At 29.9% G+C, this 13,641-nt stretch overlaps 1 protein-coding gene across 2 annotated transcripts in view; it reads left to right on the forward strand.

Moving 5' to 3' along the window:
• Positions 1–13,641, forward strand: part of LOC112055976 (flotillin-2) — a 294,787-nt gene that overhangs the window by 9,816 nt on the left and 271,330 nt on the right. The window lies entirely within an intron of this gene.

Consider the following 13,641-nt stretch of genomic DNA (forward strand, 5'->3'; position numbering starts at 1 on the left):
AATAAAAAATAATGTTTAAAAACTATACTACTACGTAAAAAGGGGTCTAAAAAGAATGAAACAAGAAAATATAATATAGCACCGTGGTCGCACCCAATACATAAATAATCAGATCCGATTTTGATATAATGTCTCGATTCTGTCTGTCTGTTCGTGTTTTTATTGACACATGATTTTTACACATCACGCTGAAATTAATAAGTGAATGAAACTAGGCATGATTTGAGATCATAATACGAAGAAAGTTTATAAGATACCTTTTAAAAGCAATGGAATAAAATAACACAAGCTGGAATGTATAAACTGTATTTCAAATAATTTATTTCTCATTCTTAAACAAATCGTTACTTTGGTAGATGGATAATACATTAATTAAATTTACTTCACGCCACCCAATCACATGTTCGCCTCTTTTTCATAGAGTATATCTCACAATACCCTACCAACCTCAGAATAAAACCATAATCATTAATAAACAGTACAGATTAAAACATTTATCTGGAAGAAGGAGTTTTTATATGTTGTCTTATGTATTTATAATTATTTAAATAATTAAAAATCTAACATTCGGCCATACTGACTACACAAGTTTGTCCTCAAACTTTGTAAACACAAATAAATTCTAACATTACATTATTATAAAGATTCACTGAACTATGTCTCATAGTATTTAAAATTTTAATTTATGTTTATTACCACAACTCATTAATTCTCCAATAATTTCTAATTATAACAAAAGTGAGTCCCAATTAATCTATTATTATTACTACTTGCTAAATTCACTGATTTACAAGTAGTAAAATTCAATTTTGTCATTACAGATATTTTCTAATTTTAAACCTTGATTTAACAATATGTTGAAACACCCTACAATACATTTAATTATTCTTTAAGAATTAATATAATTATAGTTGAACAGATTTCTCATTCAATATTTACAAATTGTGAATACAGACCTATACAGATTTTGATAGTGATTCTATTGATAAAAATCCAAACACTTAAATTCAGTTAAACTGGTATGTTAATTCTTGTTTTTACAAATTTGAAATAAATTCAATCTTCAATCACTTCCAGATTCAGTCCAATTACCCAAATTCATGACAAAATTGTCTGTCATTTTGTCATTCCTAAACTAAACTAAAAGTTATGTTAATATAAAGTTATAACTATGAAACCTCGATTCTACAGAGACAGTTCTTATAATCGCATTAGATCATACAAGTAAATCATGTACTTTGACGAAAAACAACATCTAGCGAGGTAGGTCTTATGTATGTCTGAGCTTCCAGATGACAAGAGGGAGCTTTACTCTAGACAGAGACTTATTAAATATTGTAATTAACTTAGACAGAGTAATAGATTAATTTAAAGCATTAAGTACATAGACGATATGTAATATTTACAAATGTAATGTCTTTATCTTCTAATATTTGTCTGAGCTTCCAGATGACAAGAGGGAGCTTTACTCTAGACAGAGACTTATTAAATATTGTAATTAACTTAGACAGAGTAGTAGATTAATTTAAAGCATTAAGTACATAGACGATATGTAATATTTACAAATGTAATGTCTTTATCTTCTAATATTTGTCTGAGCTTCCAGATGACAAGAGGGAGCTTTACTCTAGACAGAGACTTATTAAATATTGTAATTAACTTAGACAGAGTAGTAGATTAATTTAAAGCATTAAGTACATAGACGATATGTAATATTTACAAATGTAATGTCTTTATCTTCTAATATTCGGCCATCCTTACTAAAAGTTTGTCCCCAAACAACACAAGAATATCATGAAATTATGACATTACTATAATATCAACTATAAATAGAACAATGTTAACAATAAAATTTTATAATTAATTATCACACAGCATCCCATAAGTTATTTAAAAGAATCCAATCAAACTATAATGAAATTCTTGATTTCTTCTATATACTTTTATCATAAAAATGTTAAATAAGAATAAGAGTGATACATATTATAAATAAACATAATGTTCATGTGAAGCTTTTGTCAATCAACTTATCTATTTTCATCATTTCAAAACATTATTTATATTTGTCAAATTCGTCATCATCGATTAATGGCATCTGCACCGAACCCCTCACCACCCAGTCCAGAACTAGTAAAGTTACAGGACTTTGTGATCGTGTTAGACTTCCAGATGATGTGTGACATCTGCACCGAACCCCTCACCACCAAGTCCAGAACTAGTAAAATTACAGGACTTTGTGATCGTGTTAGACTTCCAGATGATGTGTGACATCTGCACCGAACCCCTCACCACCAAGTCAAGAACTAGTAAAGTTACAGGACTTTGTGATCGTGTTAGACTTCCAGATGATGTGTGACATCTGCACCGAACCCCTCACCACCAAGTCAAGAACTAGTAAAGTTACAGGACTTTGTGATCGTGTTAGACTTCCAGATGATGTGTTGCATCTGCACCGAACCCCTCACCATCAAGTTCAGAACTAATATAGTTACAGGACTTCATGATCGTGTTAGACTTCCAGATGACATGTGATAGAAGATAATCAAAATATAAAATCAGATATAAATACATATACATACATTTTTAAACGACTTCAAAAAAAAGGAGTTTATCAATTCGTTGGAATCTTTTTATATTTATTTATTTATTTTATTTTGCTGTGTAATAATCAATAGAGAAATTATTATACAACAAATATATCCATAATCATTCACAAAACAAATAACGGTATATTAGTCGTCATAACACTACTATACTATAATACTATCTAAAATATTATCGATAACACCGGCCGACAAATGAATACTTTTTGAACGTTGTTTTGATTTCAGTAAAAATTATCAGTAATTTATAGTATTTTGAACACAAAAATACCTGCACAATTACTCTATCACATCAATTTTTTTACAAAAAGGAAAACAAATTTTACTTTAAAAGCTTCTAACATACAGCAAAAATAACAATATCTGTATGATTGTCTTGCTTTCACTATATCATAGGTAGTACCAAAAGGTAGAGATTGTCTTTTGCTGTATGTCCAGTGTCCACTGCCTTAATTGTTCAACACGATTAGTACAAACTGCAGAGTCCACGATTTTATTTGTATTTTGAAGTCAAAATAAGCTACATATTTATTATACATATTTTCCACAAATTTTTCAGTTTTTGCTTAGAATCATAAAGTTTCAACAAATGTAACAAAATATATCTGGACTATTGTGACACTTTATAGAAGACGTTATGTTTATCAGACGTTTTCCAACAACAAAAAAAAAACCATTAACTAAAATATATATATTTTTTTTTTTAACAAAGGCACTATAACAGCTTATTTCCACGAAACGCGTTACAAATAGGTGTGTCGTTGTTATAACTGAAGTAATTTCTCATGAGAGGTTGCTTAATTCAAAGAAAGAGTGCCAAAACTCGAAAATTTCACTGAAAAATCAAAACTAGCGAATATATTAATTTTACTAAAAATCTGATGTGATATGATAAAATTAGGTCTGATTTCGTAATCAGCACTACAAAATCAGTAGAAAAAAAAAATAATTATATCTTGGACAACGAAAATCGTGTCGGCCTGTGTAATACATCTATCCTTATATTAAAATTTTACCAAAACACAAATCGTCATCAGTAAGTCATAATTAATGAATAACATCATGGATGTGAGCAAATATTTAAAATATATGTATATATGATATCAAAACTAATAACTCTCAATATAATACATAATTATAATATCATCATATCATAAATAAAAATACTAAATTTAAATCGTGTGTTATCAATACATAGTGTAACTTCTCTCATCTTTGTGATTTGGGTCAACTGTCGAATAGGGCTGTGTTCAACCCGATGATTATCATGAGAATCTCATATATCCCATATTCATCAATCAATATCCATGCATCTCGGATCTGTAATCAAATATTTTCACACAGTATCACATAGCTCAGTCACTTAATCGTTCAGATAAATATCATACTTGTTTGACAAATAATTTAATTTAACATAACTAGCATACCTAGCAATACCATTTTATTTTATGCCTATAAATAAATCGATGAACGATGATCGTAGGGACAATACCATTTTATTTTATGCCTATAAATAAATCGATGAACGATGCTGATCATACTTCCCCTAAAACCACCAGTCTAGACAAAGGTACAATTCCTTACTTCTTTAAAAAAATTAACGTTAATAATAAAACCAGTATAAATGGGAAAAATTTTCAGGGAAGTTTGGTATCTTGCACCAAAACATAGCTGGTGTACTAAACAAATCGGATAGCATTATTCTTAATATCTCAGAACTCCAAGATAAATCAATTAATATCGATGCTATCTGTCTCTCGGAAACTTTTCTATTACAGGGTCATGAAACTAATATTTGTATTGATGATTTTAAAGTTGCAGCGTGTTTTTCTAGAGAAAAAATTAGACGAGGAGGAGTCTGTATATTAACCAGACACGAAATTGATGTTGACCAAATAAAAATGTTAAACGATAACGCATTGGAGAAAGAGTTTGAATGTTGTGGGATATATATTAAAGAAATAAACCTAATAATAATATGTTTATACAGAACACCAAAATCTAATGTTAATATATTTTTCGACAAGCTTAACTCAATGCTATATAATTTGACAAATAAATATAATGAATATAAATTAGTAATATGTGGTGATATAAATATAAACACGTTGAATAATAATTCTATGACGAAATCTTATAATGCTATATTATCTAACTATAATATTATACACAAAATACGAAAACCCACTAGAATCACATCACGAAGCAAATCTTGCATAGATCATATACTTACTAATATTAATGAATCAACAGGCCAACTACATAATTTATGTTTATCTGACCATAACACTGCACAAACACTACATTTCAATATTAATAATGTTGGTAATACTAAAGTAATAGATAACTCAAAAACCTATATGTATAAAAGGAACTACTCAAAGGAAAATATTAATATTTTTGTAAATTGTATGCAAAATCTGTCTTTTACTGATATATTAGAGGAACAAGATGCAAATAAAGCATTTAATCTTCTACACGATACACTAATATTGTTTCATGGATTGTGCTTTCCCTTTATAAAAATATTGACTAAAAGTAGCGGAATTAGTGCGAGATGGATCACTAAAGGTCTTAAAATAAGTACCAAACGTAAACGTATTCTACATTACGAATCTCGCGTAAAGCGTGATAAAACAACGACCCAAAACTATAAGAAATATTCCCAAATTTTACGCCGATGTATTTATTATAGACAACGTGAATGCAACAAAAAATATATTAACAAAGCAAGAAACGTATGTAGTGCTACGTGGAATATTATAAAAAAGACAGTAGGTAATTCTTACCAATACCAAAATATCAAATCCCTAACTCATAATGGACTAAAAGTAACACACCCTACAAAACTATGTGACATACTAAATAGACATTTCATATTGACATCAAATATACTACATAAAAACTTTAATGATACAATGACAAATACAAATAATAATTATAATAACATATATTGTGGACCTACAGATCACATTGAAGTAAAAAAAGTAATAATGAATTTAAAAAATACCAGCTCAACAGGATATGATGAATTAAATACTCAATTATTTAAATGCGCATCTACCTTTTTAGCTAAGCCTTTAGCTCACGTTATAAATTTAAGTATAGAACATGGCGTATTTCCAGATAGACTTAAATTATCAATCATAAAACCTCTATATAAAAAAGGAAGGAAAGATGAAGCAAGTAATTACAGACCAATTGCGCTAATTCCGGTCTTGTCTAAGATCTTTGAAAAGATTATCCACAATAGAATAAATAATTTTGCAGAGCGATTTAATCTTTTTAATACCTCTCAACACGGATTCAGAAAAAATAGATCTACTTCAACTGCTATGTTTGAGCTAGTTAAGATAATATTTGAATCAGTAGATAAAGGAAAATTAACAACTGTTCTTTTTCTGGATATGTCTAAGGCTTTCGATTTAGTTCATCATGAGATATTATTAAATAAACTCGAATACTTTGGCCTTCGTGGAAATGTACATAAATGGCTAAGGTCATACCTAAGTGACAGAAAACAAAAAACTGTCATGCAAAAGCAATTAGGTGAAAATGTAAGAGTTTATGAATCAGAGTGTGTAAACAATGGTTATGGTGTACCGCAGGGTAGTATATTAGGCCCTCTGCTGTTTCTAATATACATAAACGACCTTTCCGTAAATGTATCTCACCCTTCTATTCTTTTTGCTGATGATACCACAATAATTATACCTTGTGATGATAAACGGACTCATGAAGCTGAAGTAAACAATTCATTAAAAGAAACTGTGAACTGGTTAGAAAATAATAATCTAAGTGTAAATATAAAAAAAACCAAATGTATACAATTTAAAACAAAAAAAGGACAAACTCAGACATTAGACATAAAATTTAATAATGAAACTATTGACATTGTTGAACATACACATTTTTTAGGAATTAAATTTGACGAGCATTGCGATTTTAATTATCACATAGAGGACATTTGTCGTAAAATTAATAAATTTATATATCCTTTACGCCGTCTCAGACGGACAGTCTCATTTGATGCAGCACTGACAGCATATCATGGGTATGTTATGTCCTTACTGCGGTATGGAATTGTAATATGGGGACACTCCGTAAATATGATGAAATTATTTGTTACACAAAAAAAGTGCATAAGGGCCGTTTTTCTTATGGAGCCAAGAGACTCATGTAGACCCATTTTTCAAGCCCACAATCTACTTACACTGACATGTCTATACATCTATGAGACTTCAGTTTTCGTACACCGACACTCGGAATATTTTAAATTAAATGAAAACCCACGTAAACGAAATAAATTTCGGTTATGTCAAATGCAATACAAATTAAAGCAGACATTAAAGTCACCACACGCTATGTGCATCAAAATATACAATAAATTAGATGCAGATTTAAAGAGCCAAACTACTCGAAATTTTAAAACAAATCTCTTTCGTTGGCTGTGTAATAAATCGTTCTACTCATTAGACGAATTTTTCGCTAGATAAATTTTAATTTGATTTATTTTGTGTAATCTAATATTAATGCATGATTCTCTTATAATTTTCTATTATATCTGACTATTAAAATAACATGTCTTCCTGCGGTAGATCGTAATTTCATTTGGACATATTTTCGTATAATTTAATTTTCATTATGTAGGTATATTTAAATGTCAATCTTAATTGTATTTATTTTATTAGTAACAATTATAACATTGTAAGTAAATAATATTACTTAAACAGTGCTTTATAAAATTGTAAAATTTGCACACCATGTTAATGGTAATACACTGTGACTAATTATACTTGTAAAACACCATTTGTATACGTGTATTAGGCAAATAAAATTTCATTTCATTTCATTTCATTTCATTTCATTTCATAGCATCCAAGAGAAAATCAGTCTATAATTGAATGAACCTTAGACCTGGTACATAAAATGAAATAAAATGTTAAACATGTGTTAATCTATCAATTTACTTTAATTCAGACAAAAGACTCTTTCTCTTAAAGAAATGCTTTTTTTTTTTTAATGATAATAAAGACTTCTTGAAAATATTGCGATTTATGATTGTAATAATTTTAGTATGTAATCCAATCCTAGTAGTTATCACTAGATAAGAAAAGATGATATTTGACTATGTATTGTATAATTATCTTCAGACTACCCCCTTTTTTGTAATAATAGTAGCATAAACCTGTCTTAGACCAGACCACCCCCTTTGTTATATACCTCTAGTTTGCTATCAGAGGTTTTACCTATTCATTAATTTTAGTATATTCTTTTTTTTAATTCTGTTAAATTTCTTTTTTTTTTTTTTTTTTGGCTATATCCATTAATTATTTTACTGATGTAATGATTTAAGTCTCTATATTGATTCATACTTGATGCAGACCACCCATCAGTTGCATGCAGGTACCAACAACTCGGTGGCGTGCACTTTGTAGATGCACAAATGTACTGACTACCTAAGGACCCAATACCAATCTATATTCAAAACCTATACCACTTAATATGTTGGCCAAGGAATTTTCTAATTTTTTTTTTTTTTTACCTTTAGTGTACTAGTATACCCTAGTTAAAACTTTATGCACATATCATTGTAACCATCCGAATATATAATTCTAACCACAACCCCATAATAATTACTAATTTTCATAATTATACAAAATGTTGCAATCTAATAAAATGCTAGAAATAAACAAATGAGACATGGATTAAATACACTAGTGTATCTGCAAATAATAAACTGATTGATTGAATCTAAAACAACAGCAATAGTATGGTTAATTTACTTGTATGTAGAATCTATACATCTGCACATGACCATTAATGAAAAGAGAGCCCAACGTCACCCACCCACAAAACTGTCAAAATATGTCTTAGACAAATATTTTACAACCTATTTATGGCAATCTGTGTCTCTTTACTTGAAGTCCATACAGACTGGGCTCTAAGACAATTTGTGATCAATGATATTATTATAATTAATTATTTATTACTCAATTGTCACACAAGTAACTTTTTAATATCACCCTAAAAAAAATCTCCAATTTAATTAATTATAAGATTTCATTAAGATGAATATCATAATATCTCTTAGTACTCTTGTAGATAAGCCGAATATAATAATATTCATGGATAAGAATCATTTACTGTGTTGCTGCAGATTGTTAATAACTGTTCTATACTAAATAGGCTGAAGGCATGTTGTCAACGCTTGAATAGTTAAATAGGTTTTCAAACATAACTACAAATTTATTTTTCAAGAAATCTATCAATCCAATTTCTTAAAAGATTTAAAAAAATTTATATTAAGTACATACAGTAATCTACATAATGATATATCTAAGCAAATCCTATCTGAAAATATTGTAATAGCTGTCTCAAAACTTGTTATCAGGTACCTACATCAAGGCCTAAAATAATACTTGAACCATTACATAAAACTTCATATATTTTTAATTTTTATGTTATTCAGTCATAAAAACTCACATATAACAAATGTATAGTTTGAAGTTACAGGCACAAAAAAAAACAATATTTTAGTTAATTCATTTTAGTCCCATGTCAGCAACGGATGTAATGTAGTTCTATAATTAAGATTTCTCAATATTACATTATGCCAGTGTCCTACATCCTAACAACCCTAGAGTGGTCTGTCTTCATACGTTAATTTCTTGAGCAGTGTGTATGTGTGTGTGTGTGTGTGTGTACTTTTCACTTAAATGATTTTGGTTTCCTAGATATAGTCATCTAACAAAAATGTTTTGACAATAAGCCAGACAAACTGACAACCTATCAACCATACTTAGTTTCACCTAGTGATTATTTATTCTTTGTAATTTTATTTCATATTAGTCACAACTGAATAATTTATGAGGCTGTTTAATCAAAATAATAAAACTCACCAGACACCTAGTTTAATATATTTAGACATCATTGGTATTTCTCATCCGTCAAACCAACAGGATTCCATCTCATATAACTCTGCAGCTAACACCACACATGCATCTTTGTATTTTGTTATTAATTTACACGTTCTTCTCTGCTCTCTCGCAGTTTTTCAAATAATATCCTCTTATGAGTGCTGTTGGACTGTTTGACTGTTTTGCTCATAAATATCGTCAACATGGTATAAGTGTGTTACGTTTACGTTTCTTCATTCTTGTTAGATATTGTATCGACAACCGACATCGCATAAATACTTTTACCGGGACCAGTGCGGCGTGCGTCCCATAGCCGTCAGTGGTATACATACTTAATGGTTGTACACACGTATGATTTTTATCGCATTTCTCGTAATGTAAACCACTGTTTCCCAAATTCACACTTCATTTAAATGCCGTTACATTTTCTTTCTGTAGATCGACTTTAATGTAGGTAATGACATCGTGTTCGTAGGTACTCTCACTTCTGATAAAAGCAATGGAATAAAATAACACAAGCTGGAATGTATAAACTGTATTTCAAATAATTTATTTCTCATTCTTAAACAAATCGTTACTTTGGTAGATGGATAATACATTAATTAAATTTACTTCACGCCACCCAATCACATGTTCGCCTCTTTTTCATAGAGTATATCTCACAATACCCTACCAACCTCAGAATAAAACCATAATCATTAATAAACAGTACAGATTAAAACATTTATCTGGAAGAAGGAGTTTTTATATGTTGTCTTATGTATTTATAATTATTTAAATAATTAAAAATCTAACACTTTTGTCGTAAAATTATTATCAGAACGGGGGTGAAATAGGTGTTAGTTTTTTTTTGTTAATTAAGAGCGCGCAGCACGTCGGTACGATATGGATAAAATTCGAAGCGCAAGCGAGACGCCGAATTATGACTTTCACGTGAGTGAAAAGCACGGAGCGATTGACGCGCGACGCAAATTTTATGACGTGAGCGCCAACACCATTTTTACCTAATTGCAAGTAAATTAAACAACATAACGAAAAACAAAATGGCCTTGTTCAAGATATATACCTAATTAAGTTTAACTAAATAAGTTTGCTTTTCCTGAGATTAAAAGCAAAATGTGAGCAAAGCATGTATTTTTCAAAAAAATAAACTATCGAGAAAAGTTTTACAAATTGTGTATTTTGTATAGTCATAACGAAGCTAACACTTTGAAATATCATTTACCCAAATATCAGGCTCCTAACTTTTCCAGAATCTGAGATTCAGAACCATTTGTAACCACCAAATTACATATTGCACACTCTTAAGTCGCTCATGTTATATTTTTGTGAATTGAAGGGGGCGAAATAGGGGTTGAATTGAAAGTTTACATTGATTTTCACACGAAGTCGCGGGTGTCCGCTAGTTAATTATAAAGTAAAACCACATATCACTTATTATAGTGTAGTCCGATTTTGATAATTCAACTTTATTTTTTTTAGATAGGTCCTTAAAATTAGTCCCATATTAATTGGAAAAAATAGTTGTGGGGGTAAAAAAAATTATGAAATAGGTTTAGTAGATCCAGAGATTACCCCTAAAATATCACAAACTTTACCTCTTTATAATATTGAATTAGGTCACCTATTAATACAAGGCTTTGCACCTCAAAGTGATCAGTAGGTAGAAAATATTATAATGTTACTTTTCCCTTTTTAGTATCGTGAGTACGTTTATGTTTTGAAGTCCGTTGTAATTTTTATTTTTTTAAGTAATTATGAATGCAAAAGTCACTTATAGCGAAATGTCTATTGGCTGTCATCTACTGATCCGCATCGTATTTAATTCGATTTTTAATTTTACGGTAGATAAAATCCGTTCGATGCGATCCGTGCGATGCGAATCAGTGGACGTACTTGTTTGACTTTCTATACAAAGAATACTAAAATCGATGCGATGCGTCCGATATGTACGATGCCGATCTGTCGACGCCTGCACTATAGCGACATTTGTAAAGCTTTAAAACTTCCAAAAAACATTTTATTCTGTTTTTGAAGTCCACTGGTTACTAATACTATATATAAGGTGCTACCGAATCGTTAACACATCATAAAAGTAGTCATGATAGCTTCCTCCGGTTGACTATTTTACGGGATCGATTTGCGACAATGGAATGAAATCAATGTTATCTACTTATTACTAAAAAACTAGCGAAAAGTAAAAAAAAAAAAAAAAAATTTGTCGATAAACTCATTGAGACATACGTTAACTACTAGCAGGAGAGAATCATTCCTCGGCATACATTTTTCTCTCAAAATAGATTGCCAGTAACTACATCAAAACACTCGAGAGTTTAAAAGGCGAACATAAACTTCATCAAAGAACCAAGAATATTGATGCTAGTTTAGTTGTATACAAGATTCTATTGTATAGGGGTAAACGTGGCTAAATGCCCCAGTTTTCGAAAGAGCTTCATTATTTTAATACCAGATGTATTTGCATAGATAATCCCTGTAATATAGTTAGTATCATTATTTATATATAGCTCTAAAAAGAATATGTAACACTGTCCTTTATAAAAAAAATCCACACTACGTTGATTTTACCTGTCTCAGTAAGCTACCTAAGAGATCGTGTGACCACGGCAATCCTTTGAGTTTTTACTACAGAATATGCATAAAATACATTATTGGTTCTGGTTAGTTGTTTTAACGATTAATACTAAATAGTTTGTACGTAACAATTTCAGATAGGAATATTTTTTTGTTTCATACTTTTCATAGCGTGATTTTTCAGTGGTTAGGTTTTAGTTTTCAACTATGTTTGTTATTAAAACATACTGAATCGTTGAAGATATTCTCAAATCGGACTTGGCTGTTTTTTGTCATTATAATTTTAAACCACCGCGATATACTTGTGGCTGCGCAAGTTCAATGCCATCTTGACCGTAAAGTGTAGGCTCTTAGCGTTTGCTAAATGTTTGTTATCAATATTTCTGTTACTATTCGTATTAAGTAAGTTATAACTGTGCATTTTTTATATAAGACTAACAGACGTTCTGAGGTTTCACATAGTTCGCATTCCTATGGAAATATGGGAATAAATTATAGCCTCAAATAACGTGCTTTTCTATTGGTAATAGAATTCTCAAAATCGGTTCAGTAGATTACTCCCTACGACCTCAAAAAATCATAAACTTTAACCTCTAACCTCTTTCTGATATTGTTATAGACACGCCAATAATTAAATAATGGCATTTCAGTAGTTCATGACGGTTCATTTGTTTTTAGTAACTAGGCATCTAAATGTTTTTGTATAATCAGCAAATATTGTTTTGTAATATCACATGTATCTATAAGAAAAACATCTAAATTATATAATAGAGAACAAAAGAACGGATTAATCTGAAAGCATAAGAAGAAATAAAGTTAAAGAAACCAAAGAATTTATGAAAAAGCTGCGAAATAATATAGTGAACAATTAATAATTTTTGTTATATAATTTTTTTTTTGGTTTTTAAAATCAGGTACAATTTTGGGTTCACAAAGTGACAGAATAAACATGTTAGATAAAAATTTTAATAAAAAAAATACAACCGACTTCAAAACCTAAAAACGTACCCACTAAACTAAAAAGCGAAAAATAACATCATAATATGTTTTACCTGCTGATCAGTATGAAGTCGGTGCTTAGCCGGTGATGTATTAATTCAAGCCATGTGAGCATATCTTATAGATTTAGATTTTGCAGACAGTGTTGTTTCATGTGGTCCTGTCAGAAATGGCTTAAATTAAGACAACACCGGTTAAGCACCGACTTCATACTGATCAGCAGGTAGAACATATTATGATGTTATTTTTCGCTTTTTAGTTTAGTGGGTACGTTTTTAGGTTTTGAAGTCGGTTGTATTTTTTTTATTAAAATTTTTATTATTTTTCAATTTTTAGTGTAAAATTTCATCTCAAACGAATACATCAGACCCCTAATGACAGTCACAACCCATCTTGGTACAAAATTCTCAGCAATACAAATTAATCAAGCCCAAGCACAAGGTAGCTACCGTAAACCGTCAAGGGGTTCCCTTCATTGACCTTGGTCTTCATCATCAGACCCATAATAACAGACACAACTCATCTAG

This window comes from Bicyclus anynana, chromosome 8, assembly GCF_947172395.1.
Source record: "Bicyclus anynana chromosome 8, ilBicAnyn1.1, whole genome shotgun sequence".
In the NCBI taxonomy this organism is placed as follows: Eukaryota; Metazoa; Arthropoda; class Insecta; order Lepidoptera; family Nymphalidae; genus Bicyclus; species Bicyclus anynana.